At 41.2% G+C, this 27,579-nt stretch overlaps 1 protein-coding gene across 3 annotated transcripts in view; it reads right to left on the bottom strand.

Moving 5' to 3' along the window:
• LRRC4C (leucine rich repeat containing 4C) overlaps positions 1 to 27,579 on the bottom strand; it is a 614,900-nt gene that overhangs the window by 442,065 nt on the left and 145,256 nt on the right. The window lies entirely within an intron of this gene.

The raw sequence follows: 27,579 nt of genomic DNA, 5'->3' as shown, positions 1-27,579 counted from the left end.
TTTGAATTATGTAGCTAGCAAAATGAAACAGTTTAATGGGCTTGTCAGGGGGAAATGGTCGATGTTAACTGCACAGAAACAGTTTACCGGACTTCTTGGGTAAAGCTAGTTGCTGTGGAGATAGCACATTGTTCTACAAGCGTACTTCAGTTATGAGAGGTAAATGCAACTTTCCTACATAAGGTAAGTGACATAATGGGGCATAATGGCAACCATCTTGTTTAATGGTCACACATTGCTAACTTATCACAGTTTTGCACATGAGTCTTGGACTTTGTATCACAATGAAAGAGGATGCACTATGGCATCATGGAAAGCCAACATCCGATACAAAAAACCTTTAGCATGTTGAACCCCCTCCTATAAATACAAACGAGCCATAGATTGCTTTGATACCTCTACCATTTTCAATAGTGTTAGACCCAGGGTGCTTCCCCCCCACCAACCAGAAGCTGCCGGAACTCAGTTCTGGCACCTGTCTGGTCCTGTGGGTGTCATTGCCATTCTAAGGAAACAAGGGAGGGGTTCATGGTGAGTTCCTGCACCTCTTTTTCTAGAAAAACAGCACTGGTTAAACCCCTGTGCATCTTTGTTCCTCCATGAATCCAGCCATTATAGTAAAATTTAACCTAGCCTATAGCAGTCAACTTCATACATGTCTCTAGCTTTGTGTGAACACACATACTGCTTTGCTTTTAATGTAAGTGTTCCAGCACACACTTAGATATGGTCATGCAATTCCTCTTATTAATACTGGTAAGTTAGAAATTAAATCCCCAAACTAAATTCTATTTCTTTGTATAGATTTTATAAATGTGTTATATATCTCAGGACCCTCAGGGCTGGTGATGCTGTCAAAGCTCTGGTCACTCTGAATTGAGCACAATCGCTCTGAAGCAACTTCTTCTGAATTTCCAGAGCTCTTTAAGCTCCATGGAGTACCAAGGAGCACAGTGCAATGAAGCAGGGATAGAGGCCGAGAACTTAGAGTAATGTGAAAGCCCACCATGAAGCCTACTTTCTGGCAGTAATGTCAGTGAACAAACAGTACATCACCGCAGCCATTGCATCCTGAGTTTCATGTACCTTAAGCTTTTTGAGAGATGTGGACCCAGAGTGTTATAATAATTATCAGCAAGCATCCCCCTTGGGGGGAAAGTAATAGAGCGAGTGTGATGGCTGGTTTACCATGTGGTCTTGAGTGAAACTGTTTTACTAGATCCCATTCAGTCAGCTTTCAGGCTTGGTTTCTGCCTTGTTCACCCTAATGCATAACTCGTATCAGGAGAAAAACTGGGGAACCATAACCCTGTTGATTCTCCTGGGCTTCTGAATGGTTGTTGATACCATTCACCATGGTATCACCGTGAACTGTGAGGGTAACCATAAAGTCAGTCAGGGCAGTCATGCAGTTCTAATCCTATTTAGTGGCTTGGGGTAGATTACTCAAATTCCTGTTTCTGGTAGTATGGGGTTCCACAGTATTACATCTTATTCGTCATACTATTTAACATCCATATGGAACAGCTAAGAAAGGCCATTTGGGAATTTGAAGTGAAGTGCCATCAATAGGCAAGTGACAACCAGCTATTGGGGTGTCAACCTGAATAAAATATTGGGGGAGCCCAGGTAAGCCTCACCCCACATAATCAATCACAAGACACGGCACATGCACACCATTTGAACTGCAATGCCCATCAACTTTGTGGGGGCCCAGTCCCCTCAAATATTTTAGGGGGTGGCAAAGGGAACTTAGCCCCTAGGAGTTGGCTCCTATGGTGTCATCTGATGAAGGTGAGGTGGTGGAATAATTGAAATGTTTCCTGAGTTTGGCAATGATCAAGAGGAGGAGGGTTGGAAAACTGAATCTCAATCAAGACAGAAGCAATATTAGATGGATAATTCCTCAATACGGAAAGTGGAATTCAATGTGTTTTGGAAGAATCACATCCCTTAAGGACCAATTTCTCTCATACCAACCTACACAGGAGTTAAAATATTCCATGAAGTCCCTTATCAGAATACCACTATCAAAAATAAAGTAGCAGCAAAAGGCTGTCATTGACAGTCTCCTATGTATGGAATTCCTTCCATAAGGAAGCTCATCTGATTTCTCTGTTGTCTTTCAGATACTAGGAGGTTTGAGACATTTTTATTATCTTCAGGAATTTTAAGTTTTTTTAAAAAAATAAAAAAATCACTAAAACAGGAAGCTACATTTTAAAGACTGTAGCTGAGTCATTTATTTTGCTGCTTAAATTGGTTTTGATGTTAACGTGAATTTGGACAGTGTGTTTGTTTTAATTATGTGGGAGTTCTTTAGTAGTGTTTAATTATGCCCCTGATTTCATTGTAATTTGTTATCATGAACCACCCTGTAATATAGTTGTATAAAGGGTGGTATACAATATTAAATAGCATGGGCGGTATTCAACTAAATAGTGCAGTTTGTGCAGTTTGACTTCCCTTCCCTTGTCCCTGAATCTGCCCCATACAGTCCCCACATCTGCTCTGCGGGTGTGGAGGGGAACCCAGAACAGATTTAAGGGGTGCATGGGGGCAGAAGAGGAGATGAGGGGAAGCCCTGTTGCTCCAAGCCTAAGTAGTTCAACACACACAAAGAGCTACTTATATCTAAGATTTTAAGTTGTTTAAGCAGTTTTTTATATTGTGTTTTAATTGTTAAAACCCACCCTGGGGGCGTGGAGTGAAGGGTAAATAATAATACAACACTTAGCACAGTTTGATGACAGCCCATCAATTAATGAAAAACATTTGTGTGTGTGGAAAATAGCATTAATCATAATTTCATTAGACATTCTAGGTGGAAGCACATGTTTCTTTAGCAAACACATGCTCCAAAAATATTTCCTGATGCATATGGAGGGCAAAGCAGAGAATCAGTAGGTGCTCCTGCATGTACCCCCTGTCAAGGAGGGGGTCGCTTTCCTGAGTCCTCCCTCCAAGCTACTCATCAATCACACGCAGGCACCGAATGGGTTACCAGGCTTTATTGGCTTCTTCTCTGGCATCAACTACAGAACATCAGCAGCAAGTCTAAAACATGGTGTGTCCTCCCTCTCCCCAGGCAGGTGAACTTGAAGATTTATAGTGACTGGGGAAAGCTTGCAACCAGCCAATGCCATCACATGCTCCCACTCGGAGGACTAATTGTTACCACCTGGCCTGAGGGACCCCACCCAGTGGTACTTGCTCACAGGATCACTACTTCATGACACTCCCTATATTCTTTTCCTCACAGTGGACTTCTTTCTTGTGTCAGAGAAATGGAAGGAGATAGGAAAAACTAGGTAGGGTACAATTGCTGCGGAGAATCTATGGACAGGGAAAGTTGTGTGGCTAGATACGGAGGTTCCCCATTCATGGTTTAAACACTTTCTCCCATGCATATGCCGCCTTCAAGCCATATTAGAATAATGACTAATAGTAATGTATTATTTATACCCTGCCCATTTGGCTGTGTTTCCCCAGCCACTCTGGGCGGCTCCCAGCAGCAGCAGCAGCAGCATGCGACAAAACATCAGACATTAAAAACTTCTCTAAACAGGGCTGCCATCAGATGTCTTCTAAAAATCAGATAGTTGTTTATTTCCTTAACATGTGATGGGAGGGCATTCCACAGGGTGGGCGCCACTACCAAGAAGGCCCTATGCCTGGTTAATTGCAATATTACAATTAGTTGGGTATTCCTGCATTTGTTCTGTAACACATAGTGCATGCCTGGCATCTTTGGAGGATGTGCATGGATAGCATACAGAAAAGCCAAGACTGTTAGTAAATACATATTTAATGTTAATATGATGATAACAGTTCAACAAAATACCACTTTATTCTGTTAAAAAGATTCCCTTACTCACTTTGTGCAGGCATCTAATCAATAAGGACAGTAAGGTAATCAACACTGTTTGAATCAGCATGCCTTTCAAGAGAGAGAGAGAGAGAGAGAGAGAGAGAGAGAGAGAGAGGAAAGGAGGGACAGGAATTTCAAGATGCCAAATCCTCTAGTTATAAAAGCCCACTTCACAAAACAGAAGACTTTGAAGGCATACTCTGCATAACCATTGTGAGGAAATGAGACCTTCAAATATTTCATTAAATGCTCAACAGTTCTTATGTTCAATTTAAACTATATACCTTTATACATATAAATGCTCCATCCAGAATATTTATTTGACAATAAAACACATTTTGGAATGGCTCCCACTTTCCCAAACTGAAAGGTACTACTTACTATATATCACCCTATATTACAGGCTCAGACAAGGTGCAATTCTTAGTGTAGAACCAGCTAATAACACTGAGCCACTTTGTATAGTTGAAACATGCATCTACTTCATTTACAAAGACGCTCCAAATCACATATAGCTGTTTGCTTGTTTTTAAGACCAGTATTGGAGTTGGTAAGATTTTATGTGTGTACACACACACACACACACACACACACAGAGAGAGAGAGAGAGAGAGAGAGAGAGAGAGAGAGAGAATTCTTTACATAACTAATACAGAAATTTTAGATTAACTAATACAGAAAATTTAGATTGCAACAGAAATGAGGACACAAAACATATTTGGAATTAAGAGCCAAAACATTATTAAAATCAGGAACTTGCAAAGCAGGGGGCGGGGGGGGGGATAATGAAGGATGAAAAAAATCTCCAATCCCTTCACCTGTGTGGCACAACCTGGGCTCAGAGGCACAGATCAGGTTGTGAGCTGTTCATTCCCCTCCATAGCCTGCTTGCTTAAACAAAGCATGGAAGCATGCCAAAAGACTCCCCAACCCCCATTGTCTAGCAGATGCTCCTGCCAACGCCCAAGGTATGCTCACTTCCACTCACCATTTAGGCTGCTCAGTAATAATGTGAAGACTGTTTGAACAATCCCACTCCCCATGTTGGTGCATTTGGATAGTCACCATGGGAGTCAAGCTAAACCCCCCCCCCCTTTGACTGTGTTGCATGCAAGCTATGATGAGAAGTGCCATTGCTTAAGGACTTAATTCTGTTGAAGAAGAGATAAGTGACAGATCCTATGGAAACTCAGAAGTAAGTTTCATCGAGTTCACTCAGGTAAGAATGGATATTATTCCAGCTGAAATCATTATTTCTTCGTAATGCCATGTGCTTGATAACCTCCAGCAAACCAGGGATGCGAATCCATGTTTACCTGGAAGCAAAGCTAGCTAAGTTCAATGGGACTTACTCCAGAGTAAGTGCCAATGGGAACGTAGCCTTAATACCCAACCATAAATTAAGTTTGGTTTTTTGTTCCCCTGCTCCCCAACAGTAGCTCTTTCACCAGAGGCCAATTCTGAGATGGATTCAAAATTTAGTGGCAGTTTGCCAACTAGCACTCAGGTTTGGTTGCTTTTGTTATTATGTATTCATTAAATTCATTCACTGCTTGATTGTAAAAAAACAAACACCCATAACATAACACAACCTCAAAGCAATTTACAAAATATAAAACTGTAAAACCAAGAAAAAATTACAACCCTGCTTCAAACACGCAAAAAGTAAAATACACCCAGAATCCCTATTCAATGCACTGAGCCAACTACTTCTTAATAAGAAGGAAGTTTACCAGCAGATGCCTAAATATAAAGGTGGATTCCTTCCCTTAAATGCTCGTATCCAGGAATTTCTAAACAATTACCAAGTCTGTTCATTGGTCCATCTTGTTCAAAGGTAGACAACCAAAAACCCTCCAGATGCTGTTTGACTCCATCAGCCCCAGTCTGCTTCCCAGTGTTCAAGGATGTAAAGAGAAGACTATGTGGAGGGCACATCCAGAGTACACTACATTGGCTATTCTGACTGGCCATGGTTATCTATGGTTTCAGACTGGAATGCAAGTTATTGAACCTGGAACCTTTTGGATGCAAAGCATGTACTCTACCAATGAGCTTCACTCTTTCCTGGAATCCTGAAAGTATTTGCAGGTCGTCAAATACCCTTTGCACAGGCTCCTAAGAGTTGTGTATGTCACAAAGTATGTGCAGAAGAAAGAATTAAACGATTGGAACATTAATGATAAGGCACTAATGCATTGACCTGTCAATTTGGCATTCTTCTGATACATGTTATGTTTATGGAATGCCACCCAAATTAAGGAGATTAATGCTAAATTGTGGAGTGTTCTATTAATCCTAAAGAGGAAAGCTGTTTAAAAAGTTAGCCAGATTGCAACTTCAGCTCAGAACTGGATGTTTAGAAGAGTTGAAACATTGCCCATTTTTTGTGATGATCAAGACCTGGGCTGTGATCCAAAGAATCTATCATATGCCTATGAGTGAGAAGTGAACCATACAAGAGGCTGGGGCTGTCTGAGTTATTTATTTATGGCTATAGCAGCTCCAAGAGCCATAAGAGACAAGCCACTTTTAGTTGAAGAGCACCTTGCATCTAGAAGCTTATCTGCAACTTCTCTGGATATTGGAATCCTGGATTAGGCCCTGGTTCTTAGATTACTTTTTACTAAAACTCTGGAATGTTAAGTCCGTGGCTGAATGAATCCACTGATCAGTGCTAGAGGGTTCAAAGAATGAAATCAACTGATACTTTTAACTAGTTGAAAGAGCTCCTCTCTTTTTGCTTGTTGGCATAGCCCTCAAAAATTACTAAGGTGATTTCCCACGTGCTCTTGAATCTACTACTAACTCCAAATCCTTAGTTTCAAAACCTTTCATGGCTTTTGCTTCTCCCCTTTCATGTATAGATAAAACCCCTGATGTGAACCCCAATTTAAGTTGAGACAGCATGAAATATAACCAGCCCCTAAGGCAAATTGCTATAAGCTGTGGAAATAGGCTATTTTGTTGTTTGCACCATACAGATGGAGTCACTTTACAATTACAGTTAAGAGTTCACAGAACTATCTCCAGTTTCACAACACATGTCAGGCTTGCCCTTCAAACATGCCCTTAATTTGATATTCTGGAGGGCTAGCTATACCCCATCACATGCGGTTTGTGAATGAGTCTTATTTGTGTGTGTGATTTTGGACAATTTTGCCCTGGCAGGCAGATTCTGAATCCCAGAAGAGCAGAAAGTGAACAGCCAGGGCATCAGGTGCTGAGATGAAATTACACCAAAAGACTGCAGTAGGCAGGGTATGGGTTTCTATGCCAATAGGGTTATTCCACTCACCCCCTACTGGTGGAATGGGATCTGCTGGCACTGGACCATGCCAGTCCCATTCCATGGGAGTCACCCAGTGCTGAGCCTTTTTCGTGGTGCAAGCCAAGCTGGCAAGGGCTCACTTGGCGAAAAGGGCGAGGATTCCAGCCAGGCATGGTTTACAAGCACATTACAGATATTGTGGGAGGTAGTGGAGAAGATAAATTAATATCAGTGAAATAATTTGAAATTTCAGACTGTACTGTCTAGAAAGAAACTTTGTCCACATATCAAGTAAGGTGAACATGAAGGATAACAGAGTAGCTGATTACCATTACACACTTTTGGTAGTAAGACATGATGATGTTGTTTTCAAATGTGTATGATGCATTAGCATGAAAAGTGAGCTGTTTGTTGCTCCCCCCTTTTAATTAGGGATACTAAAAATAGCCATGTACTAGTTATGCAAGGTGTCTCTGAAAGATTCAATAGAGTGCATTCAATAGAATGGAGAAGAAGTAGCCTGTCTACAGTGGCATGGGTTTAGTTCATTGTAAATCAGAGAAATATAGGGGGGAAAGAGCAAGATTTCCCAAGTACTTCCACATACAAAAAAGAATCTAGTCTAATTCTTAAGCAATACAAGCGAAACACCTCTAAACCTTACTCACTCTATTCTTCCTTCAGGTGTGTTGTCACTAGTAACCTTTAATTCAGACAAATAAGTTTGAGAGTGAGCATTTGTCTTTCTTGACCTTCCTGAGAATGCTAGACAGGGATGATGCTTTTTATTTTACTTGATACAATGCCTAGAATATTGTGAGGTATAAATATTAACATTAAATAACTGGAAGGCTTTTATACAATACTGTAAATTGTTTTCCTTCACTCTGCAACAGCTCTTACACATAGCTTTTCACGCTAGCGCAGCCACAATCCAACTCTTAACAGTTTACTGTTTTAAAAATCTTAAGCATGCTACACAGAATATTTAATCTCATGGTAGATCTGGTTGTACAGGTTGTAAAATGGCTGCAACAAAAAAAAATGTCAACAGTTACTATTTATATAGGTGGGAGGGAGGCAGTTGAGACAGGAGTTGTCTTTAATAACTCCTATTCACCTCACAGAGCTACAATTCTCAAGAGTTTCCTGGGAAGAGGGATTGACTATTAAGCTACTCTGGAAATTATAGCTCTGTGAGAGGAATAGGAGTCTCCTAATAACTCTCAGCACCCTTAACAAACCACAGTTTGCTGCAGTGGACAGTGAGACAACTAACATGTTTTTTGGAGGAATATGCAAGGCAACGTCTTTGTGCATTGCTACCCGAGTCTTCATCCCACTTGCAGTTCCCAGCAATTGATACTCAAAAGCAACTGCCTTAGAAAGTAGAGGAAGAATATAGCTCTGAGGGCTAGTAGGCGCTGATAGCCTTGCTTTCCATGTATTTGTCTAATCCAAGTCAATAAAACTAAAACTACTAAAACAAAGCAACACAATAAAAAGTACAATAGAAACAACAGTGAAAACAATCTCCAGTAACAGCAGCACTATTGCTCAAAGGGCCTGAGTAAACAGCCAGGTTTTAACCAGGCATCTGAAAGCTATCAGTGAGCCAGCTGGATTTTAAGAAGGAAGAAGTCCCAAAGATTTCAGAACAGAAAAAGGCCACATTTGTGTCACCCCTAGACAGACATACCATTCCTGGTGGTTCCTAAGGACTACTCTCCTGGACAATCTTCACTCCTAGGCAGCAACAAACAGGGAGAAGTGCAACCTCTGGAATTTAGGTCCCAAGTCACTCTGGGCTCTAGAAATCATCTGTAAACCTTGAATTTGGCCCAGAAACATATAGGCAGCCAGTGCAGATCTTTAAGAAGCATGTCTCTGCGGAGCAGCATATTACACTGTTCTTTCTAGTAGGCAACCAGAAATATAAAAGCAAAGAACCAACCTGGTTAGTATTCTGAGTGTGCTGAGGGGTGTTTACTTTGCAATCCATGCTGCTTATTTACTGTCTAATGCTGAGGAATAAGCCAACACTAATGGTTGTTACTAATTAGTTTTTTAAAGAGCCCACTGGGAATTCTAACTAAAAATTACTGTGCCAGACTCGGAAGATTTGACCATATTTTAACTGTCTGACTGTGTGGCTGAGGCAGGCAGGAAAAAAAGGGGGTGAAAATAGCTTTAAAATGTAGCATTATTATTCAGATGTGTTAGCAGCTATTACTCAGCATCAATTATGCATTAAAGACGAAGTTTATTTATGACTGTTTGGTGCAATATTTATTTATACATACTGTATTTCTAGACTTCTTGTAAGAGGGCTACTTTACCACCCCACTTTATTCTCTCAAAAACATGCTTTTGAAAGCATGATAGTGAGCTGTGTGAAATTGGTCCTGTTCTAGGACACAAAGGAGGCCTGAAGCTGCTATCGATGTAGAACATATTGTTACAAAGATAAAACATATAATGTGTAGAAATAGGAAAGCGGCAGAAATGCTTTTTTAAAAAAATTGCAAGTTAGAAGACTTCACCAAACACACAGGGAGGAAACTAAATGTTTCAAAAGGCCTAGTGCTAACTCCCAAGATTGTCCCACCAAGTCATGCTATTTGTAACATGCAGTGCTGCTTATGTTATTCATACCATCTGAATTCTTTCACACTTGTCTTGCCTTTGGCAGGAAGAGAGAAAAACAAAAGGCAATCATGTCACAACATCGGGTAAGTGAGGTGTTGCTACATGTTGTTAGTGAAAGTATGTACCACAAGGATGTCATCTTTTTGTATAAAATTATGTATGGCCTGGAGAAAGTAGATAGAGAAAAGTTTGTCTCCCCCTCTCATAATGCCAGAATGTGCGGACATCCAACGGAGCCCAACGTTAGAAGATTCAGGATAGACAAGAGGCAGTGATGTCCACCAACTTGGGTGGCTTTAAGAAAAGGTTGGACAAATTCCTGGAGGGAAAAGCTGTCAATGGCTCCTTGTTGTGATGGACATGGAGGTAGCAATGCTTCTGGAAGCAACAGGAGGGGATGCTCTTGTGCTTGGGTCCCATTTACCAGTTGCTCACAGGCATCTGGTTGGCCAGGTGTGAGAACGGGATGAAGGACTATTGTTGGCCTGATACCACAGACTTTCATCTTCTACTGGAGGAGATTCTATCTCCATCCTGACCCACAGCATCAGTTGTACAGGAAGTGAGGCCCACAACAAAAAGTTGTGAGAGGGTGGTGTTTCTGCCTTCTGTGCACCTCCAATCCATGTCTTCTCTTCCCAAGCAAAACGTTATTCCCACTGCCCAACTTACTTTCTGCCTCACACCCCAAATCTTTTCATGGCTCACTATGATTTATCTGAGGCGGACTCATACCTGGTCACTGAGAAGTAGGAAATGGTCTTACTCACAGCAGCAGCTCTTCCAAGCCAAACAAACCCAAAAGTCAGGGAATATGATAATCATGAGGCCAGGTGTCAAGACAAACAGGAAGCAGCAAGGTGGGACCAGGAACTACAAGCATTGCTACCGGCATCTGATTATGGCTGGAAACTCTGCTTAAGAAAGCTGAAGCCAGCTGATTCTCATCAGTGCCTTCTCCTCCATGTCCTTGAAGGCTGATCAGCTGCAGGTGGAGTCAATCCCCCTTCAGGCTGCTGCTCAGCAGGTGAAGCTGACTCCTGGCCCATGATACGAGGTCTTGTCTTCCTTTCTTTACTGCCTTTATACTTCCAACCCCCTTCCCCCCGGTGGCCTCAGGACCACTGCATTTGGGTCCACAACTGCTAGCCTTTATGGTTATCAAAAACAGAGATCAGCAATTGCTTCTTGATCACAGAAATCTAGGTGTAGCCTGCAGCACCTGGGAGAAACTAATGCAATTAAGTTGCTCACTGGGGCAAGACGGTCTGAGCATATTACACCAATCCTGGCCCAACTGCACTGCCTGCCAATTAGTTTCCAGATCCAAGTCAAAGTGCTAGTTTTGACCTATAAAACCTTAAATGACTCAATTTAAGGTTGGATTGAGGTCTTTTTTGGGGGGGTGAGTTCCTTGTCTTTTAAAGTATATTTACAGTATATAGTTCATCTTAGCTGGAGGTTTTCATTAGTAGTGGTTGATCTAATATCCTGACTGGTCTGATACCATGCCCTGAGTAAAATGTCATAATATGAAATGAGTTTGCATCAATGACCATATCAGAAATACAACACATGTCAGATTGCTCTATAAGGGTATAGCTATGCATCCTGAAATTATTGTGAGAGAATAGACCTAGTCCAGCCAAGGCACACAAAAATGTGTTGAGAGGATCACTGAAGAGGAAATATATACCCATTTCAGCATCTCTCGGTGCTTTCTATTTTTAGGTCCATGTTTCTAAGCCTTTCCAGGAATGTGGACAGGTTTTATTTTTCCCCAAGCTTATTTCAAAGGAAGTTTCACTTTAATTCTCAAATAAAATTGCTAGAGAACAGCCTCTGCTGACAAGCCACTGTGAAATTCTTTCACCAAGGCTGCCACCTCTCACCCTCATTGAGGCAGCAGCGACAAATTCTGCTTTATAGCTCTGTTTCCATATCTTTGTGCCAAGCGTCGGCACTTTTGAATAATTGGAGACTTGGGCAAATTGAGATACTAAAATGAGTGGAGGGAGCTATCCCATCTCAGTTATTATTCATCCTGTCATATTGTTCAGAAGCAATGCAAGCGAGCTCCTTTGAAATCCTGGAAGCAGATCATACTCGACACGCTTCCTGGGGACATTGTTTCCTGCAGGGTTAAGTTCAAGTGCTGCCAAACTTGTGACATCAAAAGAGTTTATCCTACACAAGCATGTCATTGATTGGCCATATTTTGGAGCAGCACACGCTGTCTTATGCCGACTCTCAGTTCAACTATGCAATATGCAAGAAACCATCATTTCTCCTTGGCTCATTAGGGACTTTTGTCCCTGTGTTGGGGCAAGCATATTTAATTGTCTGCAGCTTCAGTTTACCCATTTCCTTATCTAAATCAAGTGCAACACTTGGCTCAAGAGTCTGTAATTAAATGTCCCAATGAAAAGCCACTACAGCATTGCAGATTTGAGTTGAATGGCTCAAGATTTGCATCAGAGCGGATGTAGCATTAATCCTTCAAATCTGACTGGCATAGATGCTTTAGTGCAAAGCATTTTAAGGAGGAATCCAAATAGAAAGGTGTCAGAATATAAAATATGTTATACAAATTACCGTGACCAGGAGGCAGGGGAAAGAAGGAAAGAGTCTTTAGGAAATCAAAGCAGGTATCCAGTTTATGTGATCCCTGGACACTTTCATTTACTATAGGGTACAAAACTACAAGATGATTTTCAAATCCTAGCATCACCTAAGTGTGCAATGCATGCACATTTAGAGTACTGTATGCAATTCAGCTCATTTTGTCTCTCACGCAGTGAGCAGGGAATGCAGCTAGAATGATCTAGGAGGAGATTTCTGTCCACATAAAAGGACTTGAACAATTGGGGATGCTTAGCATTGGGGGGAAATACTATAAAGAGACAGGAGAGTTAAAAACAACAACAACCAATCTATGGCATAGTATATGCCATTTCTCAAAAATGCAAGGTCATCTACCTCAAAGTGAGTATACCTCCTATTTCCGGAATTTACAGAATGTAGATATATCACCATCAATTCTTCGTGGTGAAACAGCTTTTTTCTTCTTGAGCACAATCAATAGGCAAAATGCTGAATTGGATGGACCTTCTCTATTTTTATTCTGCTTATGGTCATTTTTGACTACTCTACAAAGGTCTGCTTGAATTTAACAATGTTTGGTTATTATTCTATAATGACTTCCTTCTTTCACAGGGAGGAAATGTCTGGTCCTCTTTAAATAGGGGTCTGGAACAGACCAGATGTCCAGAGTGCCTCTAAACTCTATTATTTCATTTTTTAAAAAATGTAAGAACCTAGTTAGATCAGACCCAAGTATAGACCAGCATTCTATTCCCACAGTAGCCAATTATATGGAATCAAACAAATTGAATTTCAACAGGAACAAATGTAAGGTTCTACACTTTGTCAGGAAGAACCAGCTGCACAAATATAAGATGGAGGACACCTGGCTTGCCAGTAGTACAGGTGAAAAGGATCTAGGGGTCTTAGTAGGCCACAAGCTTAACATGAGAAAATAGTGTGATGCAGCAGCAACAAAATAATGCTATTTTAGGCTGCATCAACAGAAGTATAGAGTCCAGATCAAGGGAAGTCATAGTACTTGTTCTGTTCTTCCTTGGTCAGACCACACCTAGAACAATGTGTCAAATTCTGTGCAGTACAATTTAAGAAGGACATTGACAAGCTGGAATGTGTGCAGAGGAGGGCAACCAATATGATCAAGAGTCTGGAGACCAAGCCTTATGAGGAATGGTTGGGGGATGGAGAGGACTCTCTAGGAAGGTGGTGAACTCTCATTTCTTGGAGGTTTGGAAGCAGGGGTTGGATGGTCATCTGCCATGAATACTTTACTTGAAATTCCTGCATTGTAGGGGATTAGACTAGATGACCCTCGGTATCCCTTCCAATTCTACTATTCTGTTATTCTATGAATGGTGGTCATGTATCCTGCAATACAAATGGCAGTCCTCTAATTAGAGAATCTTCAGTTTGAAGGTGTCCTCTGTTTGGGGGATTGTTGAATCCAAGTGCATTTTAAGTATAAAGAACATTATAAAAAGGGAGATTAAGAGCCTTGAAGTTGGTCATCAAAAACACTGGACAGCCAACTGAGCTGGCACACGAGTCAACTGATCAGTTTTTCCCACTACAGAAAGATGCATTGTATTGTTATTTAAACTAAAGGAATAGTTTCTAAATGACCTACACACATCAACTAGGATGTGCATATTACATGCCCTTTTTTGTCCTCTTGGCAGGGTGTGTGTGCAATGCATTTCCTCCTTTTTGGCAAAGTGTAAGTGGGCACCCAAGCCATGTGCCCACAGAAAGCCCACAAGCAGCTGCCTAATTTTCCCCAGAACAGATCTTGGCTTCAGAGTTTAGGCTACAGAACTTGACAGCTTCATGACCGCCATCTGATCACCACCCAAAAGCAATGTGTTCCTGGTTCACACGGGGACTATTTATCTAGAGCTTCCATCTGGCAGTAGCAACTATTTCCTGGCAAGTACCACACTCAGTTGAAAAGCACCTTCTCAGCATTCACTTGGTACCACTGCTGGTCCTCCTGCACAACTTCTAATAGTGTGAAGTTTCTTCTGTCAGTACCAGAAGAAGTGAGTTCCCAGAATGCTTTGATAATCTAGTTCCTTTCCAGAGACACAAAAAGAAGTGCTGGATGATGTGAGCAAAAGAATGCATGGAGACATGGCCAGAATGTCCCTTTCTGTCTGACCATACCACCACCAATAGCTGCTGCAGCTACCCAGAAATTTCTGACCATATGTAAGAACTTTTGAGGCTTCCTGTGAACTAGGCTACCTAGTATGGCTAAGTCACAGCACAGTAGGCAGTGGTGATTAGTGTGCCTTAGGGCTGGTAGGGCAGGAGGCCAATGGTAGGTGGAGGCCGAGCCAACAATGAATAGAATCAACTTGCTGTGGTTTTGTCCCCTCCTTCCTACAAGGTGCAATACTATGATAAAGGAGAAGGAAATGGATAACCAGTCTAGAGATAACCAACTCTAGATTGGTTGCAAGTAAGACGGCAGGTTGAAGAGAGCTGGCAGAGGGCAAATGGAGGTTGATGGCGCAGTGCCCAACTTGGACAGTGGGCCTGTTTTCCATTCATCACAGCAGATGAATTGGTTTCATGTTTCAAACACCCAAATGTGGCTTGTCTGTGTGGCGCTATTTCACTTCCAACAAAACACACACACATGATGAAGACTGCTGCTATCTGAGATTATTTATCCCAGAATCAACCATTGCCATAAAGAATGGCTGCTGAGTTTGAACATAAATGTGTTCTGCTTTGTACTGAAGTATTAAAGCAAAATCCAGATCTTAAAATGCAGGTAAGATAAGGGCCACATTTTCTGCAGGCCTTAGTTCTGCAGCAGTTTCTGTTGTTTGGTCAAGAGCAACATGTATATATTTTTATTTCATTACAAAACAACAAGTTGTATGTGCTGGGGAGATGGATTATAGAGTACATCCAAATGCAGACTCATTTCCTCCCCGCCTGTGAATGGACAGGCAGTTTGCCATTCTGGGTTCTGTGTCATTCACTTTCCCTACATATGCTGCAGCTTGTTTTATTCTTTCCAGTAATACGGCATGTCGAAACGGCAACAGCATCTCTGCCAGGAAAGCTTTCAGAGAGGCTTGAAAGAGCTGTGACAAGAGAAAATGCTAGCCATGAAATCATTTAAATAAAATAAATAAGAATGTTAACATTGGTTGTTTGAGAGAGAGAAAGAGAAAGTAAGAGACAGAGAGAGAAAGAGAGAGATCATGCCAATTATTTCTTTTTTTCTTTTTTTTAGTGTCTCTGTACTCAGTGTTTGTCAAACAATAGCAGAAAACTAATCTGTCCAAGGGCACAGGGTAAACACACTGGATTGAAATTCATAGCTTGCACTCACTGCAGCTCCGCTGTCCTTGAACCCTGCCACTTTAACTATCAAAATATTAACCACAGATACTGGATCAGGAGGAAAACACATCACAGGGTCAATCCAAAGCATTTGCAAGCCTTTCATGCCAGGGCAAGATGCTGAGCTGGTGCTTTAGTCAAGCCATCTGAGTCACAGAAGCAATCAGTTTTGAGGTCAAGCATGGCGGTTCTCTAAGACTTTCCCCTCTCTGATTTCAGTCAATTGGGTCTTGTGAAATGTGTTACACATTTAACAACTTGACAAAAAAGCAAACCACAGGGCCACTCAAGATTCTGCTGCTCCTGCATCAAAGGGAGCACGCTGACCTGCAAGCATCCTCTAGTGAGAAAGATGTTTTGCAGCTGGGATCAAAATGATACACAAGTTAGGAGAAAGAATGTCTCACTATTTACAGCCTTAGGAAGGATGTGAAAGCATGCTCTCTTCCTTTCCACAAAAAGTCTGCATGCTAGTAGTATTATGCTTGGGACAGATACCTTCAAATCTGCTGGTAAATGTTACCTTTTGGCAAAACCAATTGCAATCTAGGGATGCATGGTACACCCCGAAGATATCTCGCTACTCTTTTTGAAGCATTTTATCTCCCTCAAATTTGTTTTGCCTTGAAATGTTAGACAAATCTGGTGTCAGCTTTAGACATATCTGGAGAACAATACCACAACCGGTACTCAAGAACAAATTCAGTGTTAGCTATCATCCAAGAAAAAAAATGCTGCTGCTTCCATTGCCTGAAAGCACTAATATGCAAATAGTCTTAAAAGGTTGGAGTCCCATTGAAGTGAGTCCTATTGAGCTTGAGAGGACATATATATGAACAGACACATAAAGGGTTGTACAGCAAAAGTTCTAGCAGGTTCTGGGTGAAACCAGAATCTTGACCTTGTGACTGCCATCTTTATTTGATGCTGCCAACTAGCATCCTTGAGTACTGCCCTCCCTTGTTGATCTTAATGTATGACTCCTTAGCTAGGTTTCAATTTTGAGCTGAATCAGAAGGGCACCATTGAATACAAGCCTCAATGCAAGGCTGGCCAACTTTTGTATTTTTGATTTTGCAGGTGTTTGCTCTGGCAGATTGGCAGAGCTTGGTTTTTCTGAGTGCACATGATAGAGCAATACAGTGAAAATTTATATGAAATGTATACAGAGGGAAATGGAGTTATTTCTATTTTATTTTTTATTTTTTTACTACACCTTGTGAAAATTTGCAAGACCACTGGTGAGCCAGATATAAAAGTGCATTGCATTCTGGGTCTGTAGGTCAGGAACTGTCTATACCTGCTGGAGGAGATTCATTTCCCCCAAATCAGAAAATGTTAAAAAAAATAATTGCAAGGTGTTTGATATGCAGTTCATTTTTTATCCTTGGGGGGGGGGGGGAGCCAATTGCCTAGTGAAAAATCTTTACTTTCTTGTGCTCCTATAAAACAGAAATATAACCACCATTGTAAATTTGTTCTAAGCTCCCAGTCACTTGAACAATAATGTAAAACATGGAAAATGACTTTCACAAATGGGACTATTAAACCTGGCCCAGGAATGATAATCTAAAACCTTGCAATCCTGGGTTTCTGCTACTTGCTTCTGTTTTAAATTGAGTCTCTAGACATTTCGACTAGTAAAGCAGCTATGATGATTCAAATGCCAATAACATTCTGGTCCAGCCCACCCCTTTTGGTGACAGGAGGGGTTTTGAAGAGAGGACCAAGGAACGTATATAATGGTGGCGAGAAAGACATAAATTCTATGAAAGCAACACAGGGAATAATCATCAGTCAAGACTTTAATCATCACAAAAAGCCAGTTCAGAGAATAAGGAGGATTCTAGGGGTAATAGCTTTAAAATGAAAGCGTCCGCAGAGAGCATTTGTTTCATTACAGGACAATTGAGCCATTCCTCAACCTTGTTTATCTTTAGCTTTCCCGTTTAGACCAGAGAGTGAGAAAGAGAGAGAGAGAGAATTTCTTCCTTGCTACAATAAAACTGCAAAGTAAAAGAAACAAAGTTAAGACAATGTTGCCTAGCAGGTCTTGCATGAAGCTGCTACAAAGCACTTTGGCACCTTGTTACTTTGCAAAACCTATTAAATTTACATGCTTATACAGTGGTGCCTCGCAAGACGAAAAGAATCCGTTCTGTGATTCTCTTCGTCTAGCGGTTTTTTCGTCTTGCGAAGCAAGCCCATTGACGGATTAGCGGATTAGCGCTATTAGCGGCTTTTAGCGGCTTATCTGCTGATCGGATCAGCTGACAAGCGGCTTAGTGGCTTAGAAAAAGGGGGGGGAGGGGAAAAAAGCAGGAACTTGCAAGACATTTTCGTCTTGCGAAGCAAGCCCATAGGAAATTTGTTTTGCGAAGCACCTCCAAAACAGAAAACTCTTTCGTCTAGCGAGTTTTCCGTCTTGCGAGGCATTCGTCTTGCGGGACACCACTATATATATATATATATATATATATATATATATATATATATATATAGATCTGGCTGGCACAGGGCACAAAACCACAGCTCGCCCCTATACACGAAGCCAAGCCAGAGCACAACTAAGTGCAGTACAGCCATCTTCTCAGAAAAACTCTTCACAAGCTCAAGAGGTCAAGACACGAAAGCTTTAGCAACTAATCCACACTTAATGACCCACCTAAGTGGTACTCAGAATATCACTCAAGAAATCACTCAAGATATCCCTCAAGTAATTAAGGAACAAAAGAAGAAAAGGCACACTAACCTGGGAACTTCCTCTCTGCCCAGAACGTTGGAGGCTATACACCACACCCCCTCAACAGTATTTATAGGAACTCAAACACTGAGATCCTGCTCTGTTCCAGTAACAAGAAGCCGAAAGCACCAGCCTGAAGATGACGAGTGAGACCTCGTCGAAACGTCGCCTAGACACCCCAACTCTTACACGGGAAGACACCCGAAGACACCAAAACCTGCATTCCTGTACCCGTGAAAATCTACGAAAGCAAATATATATATATATATAATCTACAATTGCTAGCTCACAGGTGGGCTATTCTCGGCTTCCAAAGAACAACTATGATATTGCTATGGATTTGTTATCAGTTTTGTTGGAATAACAGAATATACATAAGCTTTGCTTTGAGTGACTGATCACACTGAAAAGTTCCCACCATTGTGATTTGCCCAGAGGCATCTCAAAGTACAAGTGAATGGTACTGTCACTGTAGCTTTTATTTCAAGGGAGAACTGGGAACCCATGGCCCCCCATATGTTGTAAGACTCCATCTCCCATCAGCCCCATCCAGCAGAAGCACCTGAGCCTGGGACATTGAAGTGATGTAATTTACTGAGAAATAATGGTTAGCAATTGCTACACTGGACTATTCTGAACAGGTAAGATAAATTAGGATAGGAGGTAGGGACATGCATCCTCCTCTCCCCCTAAGCCTTTCTGAGTTTCTGTTAAGAAGAAATAGAATTGCCCCCAAAAATCAAAGTTTCTGTAAAACTTGATCCATGATCAAGTTGTGGATGAGCATGGTCTTATTATGGAGTGACCAGACATCCAATAATTGCACCACCAAATCAGAGGGTTAATGTGCCTCACAAGCAGCCATACTGATGTTCAGGCCCTGCATTTTCTTAGAAGTAGGAAGAGAAGAGAAACTCTGGCTGTGGCTTATCAGCACCCTCCGTTTCTTTTGTGCTTGTTTTTTGCTCTGTGCCTTCTATGGACAAGAGGCAACTTTCTTGTTATGGATGCTTGTGGGCAACAATTCATACCGCTCAGGGTTTAAGAGTATGGAGAGAAAGGTGTTAAGTTGCTCAGAAACCGCTGAGTGAGAGTCTGTTGGCACAGAACAGGGCTCTTTTTCTTTGACTGTCTTGTCCTCTACCTAGATATTTGGATAAATATCACTGTAGTTTTGCTTGTTTAACAATGCTGTCATAAGGTAATTTGCTGTTTACTGGACCTCTATATAATTTTGTATTTTTTTGTAATTGCTTCCTTCTGTTTATTTTTATTACTTTCTTCCCTGTTCTGGGATAGGAAATATTCAAGGGAGAGCAGCCTATAAATGTTGTAATTAATACACAAATAGTAAGACAGGCTAGCGGAGGCATTCTAGGGTTTCAGGCAGAGGGTTCCTACCTGGAGATGCTGAGAATCAAACCTGTGACTTTCTACATACAAACCAAATGCTCTACCACTGATCTTAACTGTAAGACAAATAAATTTCACCCCTTGTGTATGTAAGGCGAAGGAGTACAGAAGGTTCCTACTAGCCCTACCAAAGGGCTGTTTGCTCCAACATTAAATGCAAAAATTTGGAGCTGGGTTTCCAAGAGATCAAGTTCGCCAAGTTCATTCAAGAGCAGTAGTTTTTCAGGCACTTATTGCCATGCTGCTGCCCACAATTGTTCTGTGGCAGGGTCATGGCATTCATTCAAAAAGCAGGAGACTCAATGCGTTATCTAAATGTGGCACTTAGTAGTAAAGCCAACAGTGGCACCTTGTGGTAAACATTCATAGAAAATGTATCCTGGAAGACTGCTATTTAAGAGAAACATTGCACAAAAGCAACATTTCGGCACCACTAATGCGCTCATTCTGAAAGCCAGCTCTGAACAGGTCTATGTTCTACATGTTCTATATGCTAAGGAAGTCTAGCTCTGGTCAAGCAATGCCCAAGTGAGAGAATCTCTCAAGAACTTAATGTACTTTACTGGATTCATCAAAGGGAAAGGCAATGTAGATATAATAAATATACAAAATCTTCTTTACAGGTTTGGAGAGCTGGAATTTTGAATGTTTGGACTAAATAATGTCCAGTAAATATGTATGTTAATGAAGCAGTGTGATTATAATTCCTGTGCACTCATACTTTCCACAGTACTCCAATATTAGGGAAAAACATATGAGAGGCAGTACATATGCTTCACCCCATGATACCAATGACTTTCTGGGGTGCCTGTCACCACAAACAAGTCATATGTCATTTCTATGTTGTTTTAGCATTTCATGCATTACTAAAGAAGTGCATGATGCCCTGTGCAGATATTCTACATGTGAACAAATATACATACAGAGGGTAGGATCGTACTTAATGGCCTGACACCAAATTTCCATGCACATCTGCACAGGAACTGCATGTGTAGAATTCAATGCACATAGGCTGCGGATACCAAATACCTTTTCTGGAAAATGGAGGCTACAGATTTGTGTGTACAGTGCCTACATTCATATTGGCATATATACAAATACGAACCTGTGCAGGTGGGGCCATGGATATCTGGAGGCTGGCTACAATAATGAGACAGAGTCTGCAGGTGCAATCCTGATCCCATCTTTATGCCGTCCATCTTTATGCACAGGAAGCACACCATTTGGGCAACAGAGGACTCCACTTTGCAAGGAATCAAAAGGCTTGATTGTGGGTTTTAATTGGAATTGGGCTTTCCCCCCCTCAAGCCCACCATCCATATCTTCATAAATATTTGCTGTAGCAGGCAACCATAGAGAAAGGAGGGTGGGTGGGGGAGAGACCTATTGCTGTTTTTGATGACATTCTGCCCAACTGATTGCCCAAATGCATAAATATCTGAAACTAGAAAACCAGACTGAACGGCTGCTCAGAGTGCTAGCAACCCCAGTACAGCTATCCCTCTCTCTGCCTCAAAGGCTTCACAGTGCCACAAAGTCACTTTCTTTTAATGTTAATGATACCCATGCCTCACTGACTCCAGGAGCATTCACACCTATGCTTGAACTTTACTGTCCTGCGGCATAGCTGTTCTATTCTGTTCACTATCACTGTAAAGCGATTGAGAAAACAAAAAAGGCCAGTGGCCAAGGTCCCGGTACAATTCCTCACTAAAGGCAAGTCAGGATCTAGTGCCTGTGCTACTTCAAATGAAGCCTAGCTTCATGCAGATTGATCTGGTCACCATGTCAGAACTAATTTTGCACAAGCCTCCAATCTTCACTCTGGATAGGTTTTGCCACAGTGCCTGAGGAGTAATCTCTATCACAGCTGTTAATAGCAGGCATTGGCTGTGACTGTATTTGTGAATTTCCCTTAACTTTAATGCCTTCTGAAAGCACTGATGTGCTATATTCTTGAAGCGGGAGGCTTGTTCCACTGATCCATTACCAAAATACTCCTGGACTGGAGCAGTGCTATGAGAGTCTGCTGGGAAATATGCAAGATGCAGCACCTCCCGTGAATAATAATCAGCTTGAGTTAGATGCACAGTAAATAAAAAAATGCAGATTAATCTTCTGCTATGTTGATTCCTAAGTGACTTTTAGAAGCAGCTTTGCCTGTGGCATAGTGCAGTCAAAGCCATTATCCTCCCATACAGTACAATAATGACAGAACACATGCATCATAATGTAAACTTACAACCCAGTGCTAGGCAGACACAATTAGTCTGTCATCTTTTCCAGCAGAAGCAAAGGCATCAGTTATGGCCTTGGCGAGGAAATAAAAAATAAGTAAAGAAAATAGGCTCATTCATATTTATCAGATGACTTTGCATTGTTCAAAGCTTCCTCATGCAATTGACATTTTTTTGTATTCCATTTCTTGGCTCACTTAGTGGCAATCCAGTTCAATCTAATCCATATGTAATCTAAAAAATAATGTGACCTTCACAAAGAAAAAACAACAACCCCTCTGCCATGGATCACTCCCACAAATGCCTGGTTTTTTAAAATAAGCTCTCACTTTCCTTTTTTGCTTTTTGAAGGGGGCATTGCTAATGGTACACAGAAAATGACATCCCATAATGTTGATCTTAAACCTGTTGTTCAAACCTTCTTGGCAACAGTTAAAAATCTGTTAGCTTTTTTAAAAAAAGTACTTTCATTGTGATGAAATTACAATGAATTGACCTGAGGAATTCAGATCCCTTGGGATTAGTGGGTTATAGGATCATCCCTGTAAGATTGGTTTCTGTAAAATGGGTTTAATAATTTCTTGTTAAAGTATGTGCACCACAGGAACACTGTATTGTCAGTGTGGTGATATAAATAAAAAAAACCCTGCTCCTTTTCCCTTATTGGGTACCCAAGAGCTCACATAGAGTCCTTTTGTAGGTTCTTTGTCGGTAGAAGAAAATAACAGAGACCAACCAGAGAATATTGAGAAGCAAAGCAGCTAGTAAGTCTGATCTTTATTAACTGTTAATAAGGTGCTTCCCCGACATGCAGGAGAGAGGAGGAGGACCCAGAGCCATGTGTGCAAGCCCTTATATAGCCATTTTAAATTGCCCACCCTGGAGTCCAAGACCACCCCCAGAAACATCATACATACATCACAGAAGAGGTGTAGCCCAAGACCACCCCCAGATACATCATACCTACATCACAGAAAAGGTGGTCTACAACAGAAATCTGAGTGCGTTGTTTATCTCCTGTCTGGTAAGTTACCTGATTGCATTATCTGGGTTTTGGCATTATCTTTTGTTATTACAACTACTTAATTCCTGAATCCAGGTCACAGGCTCACACCCTATTCATATCTTGAATGTGCCCTTAAGACAGAATTTGTGAGGACAGGATTTGTGAGGAAACAGACAAGGGGGAGGTTTCCCACTTTGACCTTGCAGAGAAATATTGGAGATCAATTTGTTCAGGACCTAATCTATGGGGTTTCAGACATGTGGTTTATATATACAGTTATGAACATTTAATTATATATATAATATGACCTTAAAATTCTTATATATTAAAATTCTTATAACAGTGGCTTGGTAGGTAGAATATTGATATAGCTCTGTGATATAGTCCCATTTTAGAAGTCAACTCCTAGGGGGCAAAGGTCCCTTCACCCCCCCCATAAAATATTTGAGGAGGCCCCCCAAGTTGATGGGCAATTGTCATTCAAATGCTATGTGTGATCAATTATGTGGGGCGGGCTTACCTGCTTCCCAAATACTTTATTGAGCTGGCACCCCTGAGTCCCATGATTGGTTTTGTGTGTGGGGGGGGGGGGAGTAGTCTCTGCAGAAGTCTAGATATGAAAGAAAAACCAGTGGGACAAGGAAAGGGCCAACTTTCTTTTTGTGTGTGGGCTCAGATCAGTGATTTTTCTCCCAGAGGGAAAGTTACCCATAACATGAAAATTAATTAACTGGATAAAAATGTACCTAATTCTGAAAGAAGATTGCATATTTTCCAGATAACAGGTCAAATATTATATTTTCAAATGCTTATCTTTTCGATACAAATCAGAATTAGACCTGCCACTGAAATCAAGAGGTTTAAGAATATTTAATTCTGTGTTGACTGCATTCACTGAGACAAATTAAAATTAGCTCAGTTTAGTACAAGGGAAATGTATCTTCCACTTTGTCCTTTGCGAAAGTAACATTATCATCAAACCTTAGCCAGCATGTCTCAGCATGTGTCACTTAATTGATAACAACCTGCTATGCTTGGTTTATGCGGGTTAAAGGGTACTGATTGCTGCTGATTGAAATGAAGTTAATGATGAGGTGGGGCAGGAGGAAGGCCATTGTTACACTCTGTAAGGCAGAGCTTTGTGTTTGCTTCTCCTGAAGGTAAGCTGAAGAAGAGGCATCGAGCATATGCATTTGATGTTGGAGAGGGAAATAGGCAACTTTTAATCAAAGCAATATCAACCACTAATAGCTATCGTGTAGGAAAGGCAGAAATGCTCTGGGTATCTTGGCGTGTGAGTTCAGAATCATTCCAAGCCCTGCAGTAAAGGATAGAATTTCCCAGAACTGAAGCTACAACAACATCAGCAGTGTAATGATGAATGGCTGTATCTGAGTAACAGGTTTATATGCCTCAGGACAGTTTGCTTGTTTCCTTTGCTTTCTGTTTGCTTGTTTCCTTTGTTTCATAACACCCACTTTTCTTTATAAATTCATCACTATGACCACCATATAGGGTATTTTTGAATTAGCAGTTTAAAATGCAGGAAGGCCATTCCCTCCTGCTGCATTTCAAGACAGTTAACATGATACTGTTTACACCAGAGAGGAGATGTGATGTCTTCACAAAAAGCGCACAACCCTTTTATCCACCCCTCTACCACTCCAGAGCACCTACGCATGTCATCTGCGTGTGTGTACTCATTAGTGCACACCCAAAAGCTGCCTCAAATAATCACACCATTCATAAGTATAGAGTGAATGTGGTTTAAGTTTTCTAGTCAGTTTGAAGCCAACCAGTTTGAGAAAGCCACTTCCGCCCTTCAGAGGAGGTGGAGTTGTGGGTTTCATGGCCCCAGCCCCCGTACGACTGGGGGGATTCCTGGCCATGTCACCTCCTGGCCAGCCAATCGGCTGGCTCTGGGGGTGTGGCCTGCTTTATTTAAAGCAGGACATGGCTGGAGATCTCCCTCTTTGCCACTTACTAGCTGTTCCTGCTTTTCCCACCCTCCCGCCCTATAAGGTTTTCATTCTTTGACCTTGCTATGGACCTTGGTTGGTCACCATTGAGGGGCCTGGTAGGAATTTTTCCACTTGGCAAATTGGCACCAGCCACTTGGTTTTCGCCTACCTCGTAGCAAATTGTCACAACTTTCTTGGCGGTTAGGCATTGGTATTGCCCTGTAGATGGAAGAGGGGAGGCTACGCCATCACCTGCCCTGCATATTGAAGGGTAGTCTGATAAAGGATTCTGGGGTGTGTGACCCTGTCTGAAGCCTAATGAGGTGAGGGCCTAAGGCACGCCCCCTACCCATGACCCCGGGGGAGTTCCTAGTTGATGTGCATCAGCGGGACTCCCCCTACTGGTGGTTAACCCTTCCCGGACTTCTAGCAGACGGGCTGAAGTTGGATATAATCAGTTAGGACCAATGCCTAAGCCAATACCACTCATCACCTGTAACCAATAAAAGTTGTGGCCTTATTTAGCTCATTAACCTTAATAATTGTGTCGTGTGTCATTATTTCCACTGGGGGGGGGGCAGAAACTCGCCACGCAAAAATAAACATTTGAAATAACAGGATCTATGCAGATTGTGGCTGATGTCATGTCAATGTGTCTTCAAAAATCAGCAGAAGAAGTGCACTGGATTCAGAATAAGTGGTAATGTGAACAAGCATTTGACCTAAGCAGAGGTTTTTGACATTCACTTGAAAGGTGAAAATCAGTATCCGCTCCTAGTTTTCTTCTAACTTAAAGACACTCTACCACCATGTACAGGGCTGGCTCCTCATGCAATAGGGTGATGTGACCCTCCCCTAGAGTAACTATATAGAAGGACGATAACTAAGAGCAGGAAGTGATGTCTGAATTGTGCAACTATTAAAAGGATTGGCCTTGGCAGTATGTGTGTGTATAGGAGAAAGAGGTATCTCTCCAATTTAGGTAGCAAGTTGTCTAAGGCTGGCATTGACTTTGTACATTCCCTTTTATTGCTCTTGCATTGAATATTCTGATCAATAAATTCCTTTTTTGCTTACACAATACCATTATATAAAGCAATTAAGTTTGCCAGTGTGAAGGTTCTTTAATTACATATATTGCAATTCTATGCCACCTAAATCATTCAAAATTCCAGCTGCCTAACCCCAATGAAATAATTGGGATCTTTTGCATTTTCTAGAGAAAGCCATAATTTTAAACAAAACCATCCTTCCTGGTCTACATTCAACACTGTCCAGTGTGAAACATTTCTGCCTTTGAACAACAATTCAAAGGGTGCCTTTATTTTAATGCTGCCATTCATTGTCATGTTCACTTCTGATGAGATATACTATGTTCTTTGAAGAAACCGACTTTTGTCTCAACCCCCAACCCTCACACAAAATGTTATGAATTTCTGAAACAGATTCCTTCTTTCCCCATTATAGAATTACAGGAATGGCAAAAATAGCTTCCTTTTCTGAAATACATTGCTATAATTTAGAGTCTAGCAGGGCCTCCCAAAAGCACATGGGGAGTGTGACATGGCCTAAATTGGTAGCATCAAGAAGCTGCTAAAAGGAGATAATTCAGAGAGCTGGAGTCACAGCAGCAAACACCTTGAACTTGCAAGGTGCCTGACAAGCTTCTGCTTCCACTTTCTGCAGCCACAAATCTCCACTTCCTTTAAATTAGGATGTCTTCAATGGGAGCAGGTTAAAGCATCTCCATACAAACCTTCTATTTTGTTCCTACTAGCTAATTCCTAATATATATTGCTAGAGTGGAAATCAGACAAACTGAGGGCATACTGCTTTGTAGGAATGAATAAATGAATGCATTTTGGTTGGGTACTATCTGCTGTTCCCTTATTGTTAGACATATCTGAGAACCTTAAATTGTGGAAATAATTGTTTCTCATAACTTCTGTGGTGCTTGTTTATGTATGTACACCCTTCTCTGATTCTCTTAGGTTCATCGAATTATCAAGGAGTCATATGCAAGACAAATAGAAAGGAAATAAAATCAGAGGTATGAGAAAACTGGAAAGAATGTATGAAGCCAACGACTAATGAAATCTAGTTATTACCACATCCTTTACTACAAAAAATAGAGAGAAACTATTCTCAATACGATCTGCAGTGATCACAATATTCACCGTCTCCCTGTATCTGTAGTGTTTGAAAGCAGTCCAATTTGTTTCAGATATGATCTGTGTTATTTTGATTTAATTCATTAATCAAGTAAGAATCTGATCTGTTAAATCCAAAGCCCTCTTTTTCTTCCCATTCACTATAATGGGGAATTTAAAAATGAAAAACTTCATTTACTCCTTTTCAATGAAAGTTACAAAGGAGTCCTTCCAGGGTGGATCAAATCTGCCAGAAATTGTCAGTGCTCCACAGCAACATTTTGGACAGCCTAATTGGCTAGCCCATTGGCCTA

This window comes from Podarcis liolepis (assembly GCF_965112155.1).
Source record: "Podarcis liolepis genome assembly, chromosome: 1".
Classification (NCBI taxonomy): Eukaryota; Metazoa; Chordata; class Lepidosauria; order Squamata; family Lacertidae; genus Podarcis; species Podarcis liolepis.
This window is presented reverse-complemented; position numbering and strand designations above follow the sequence as displayed.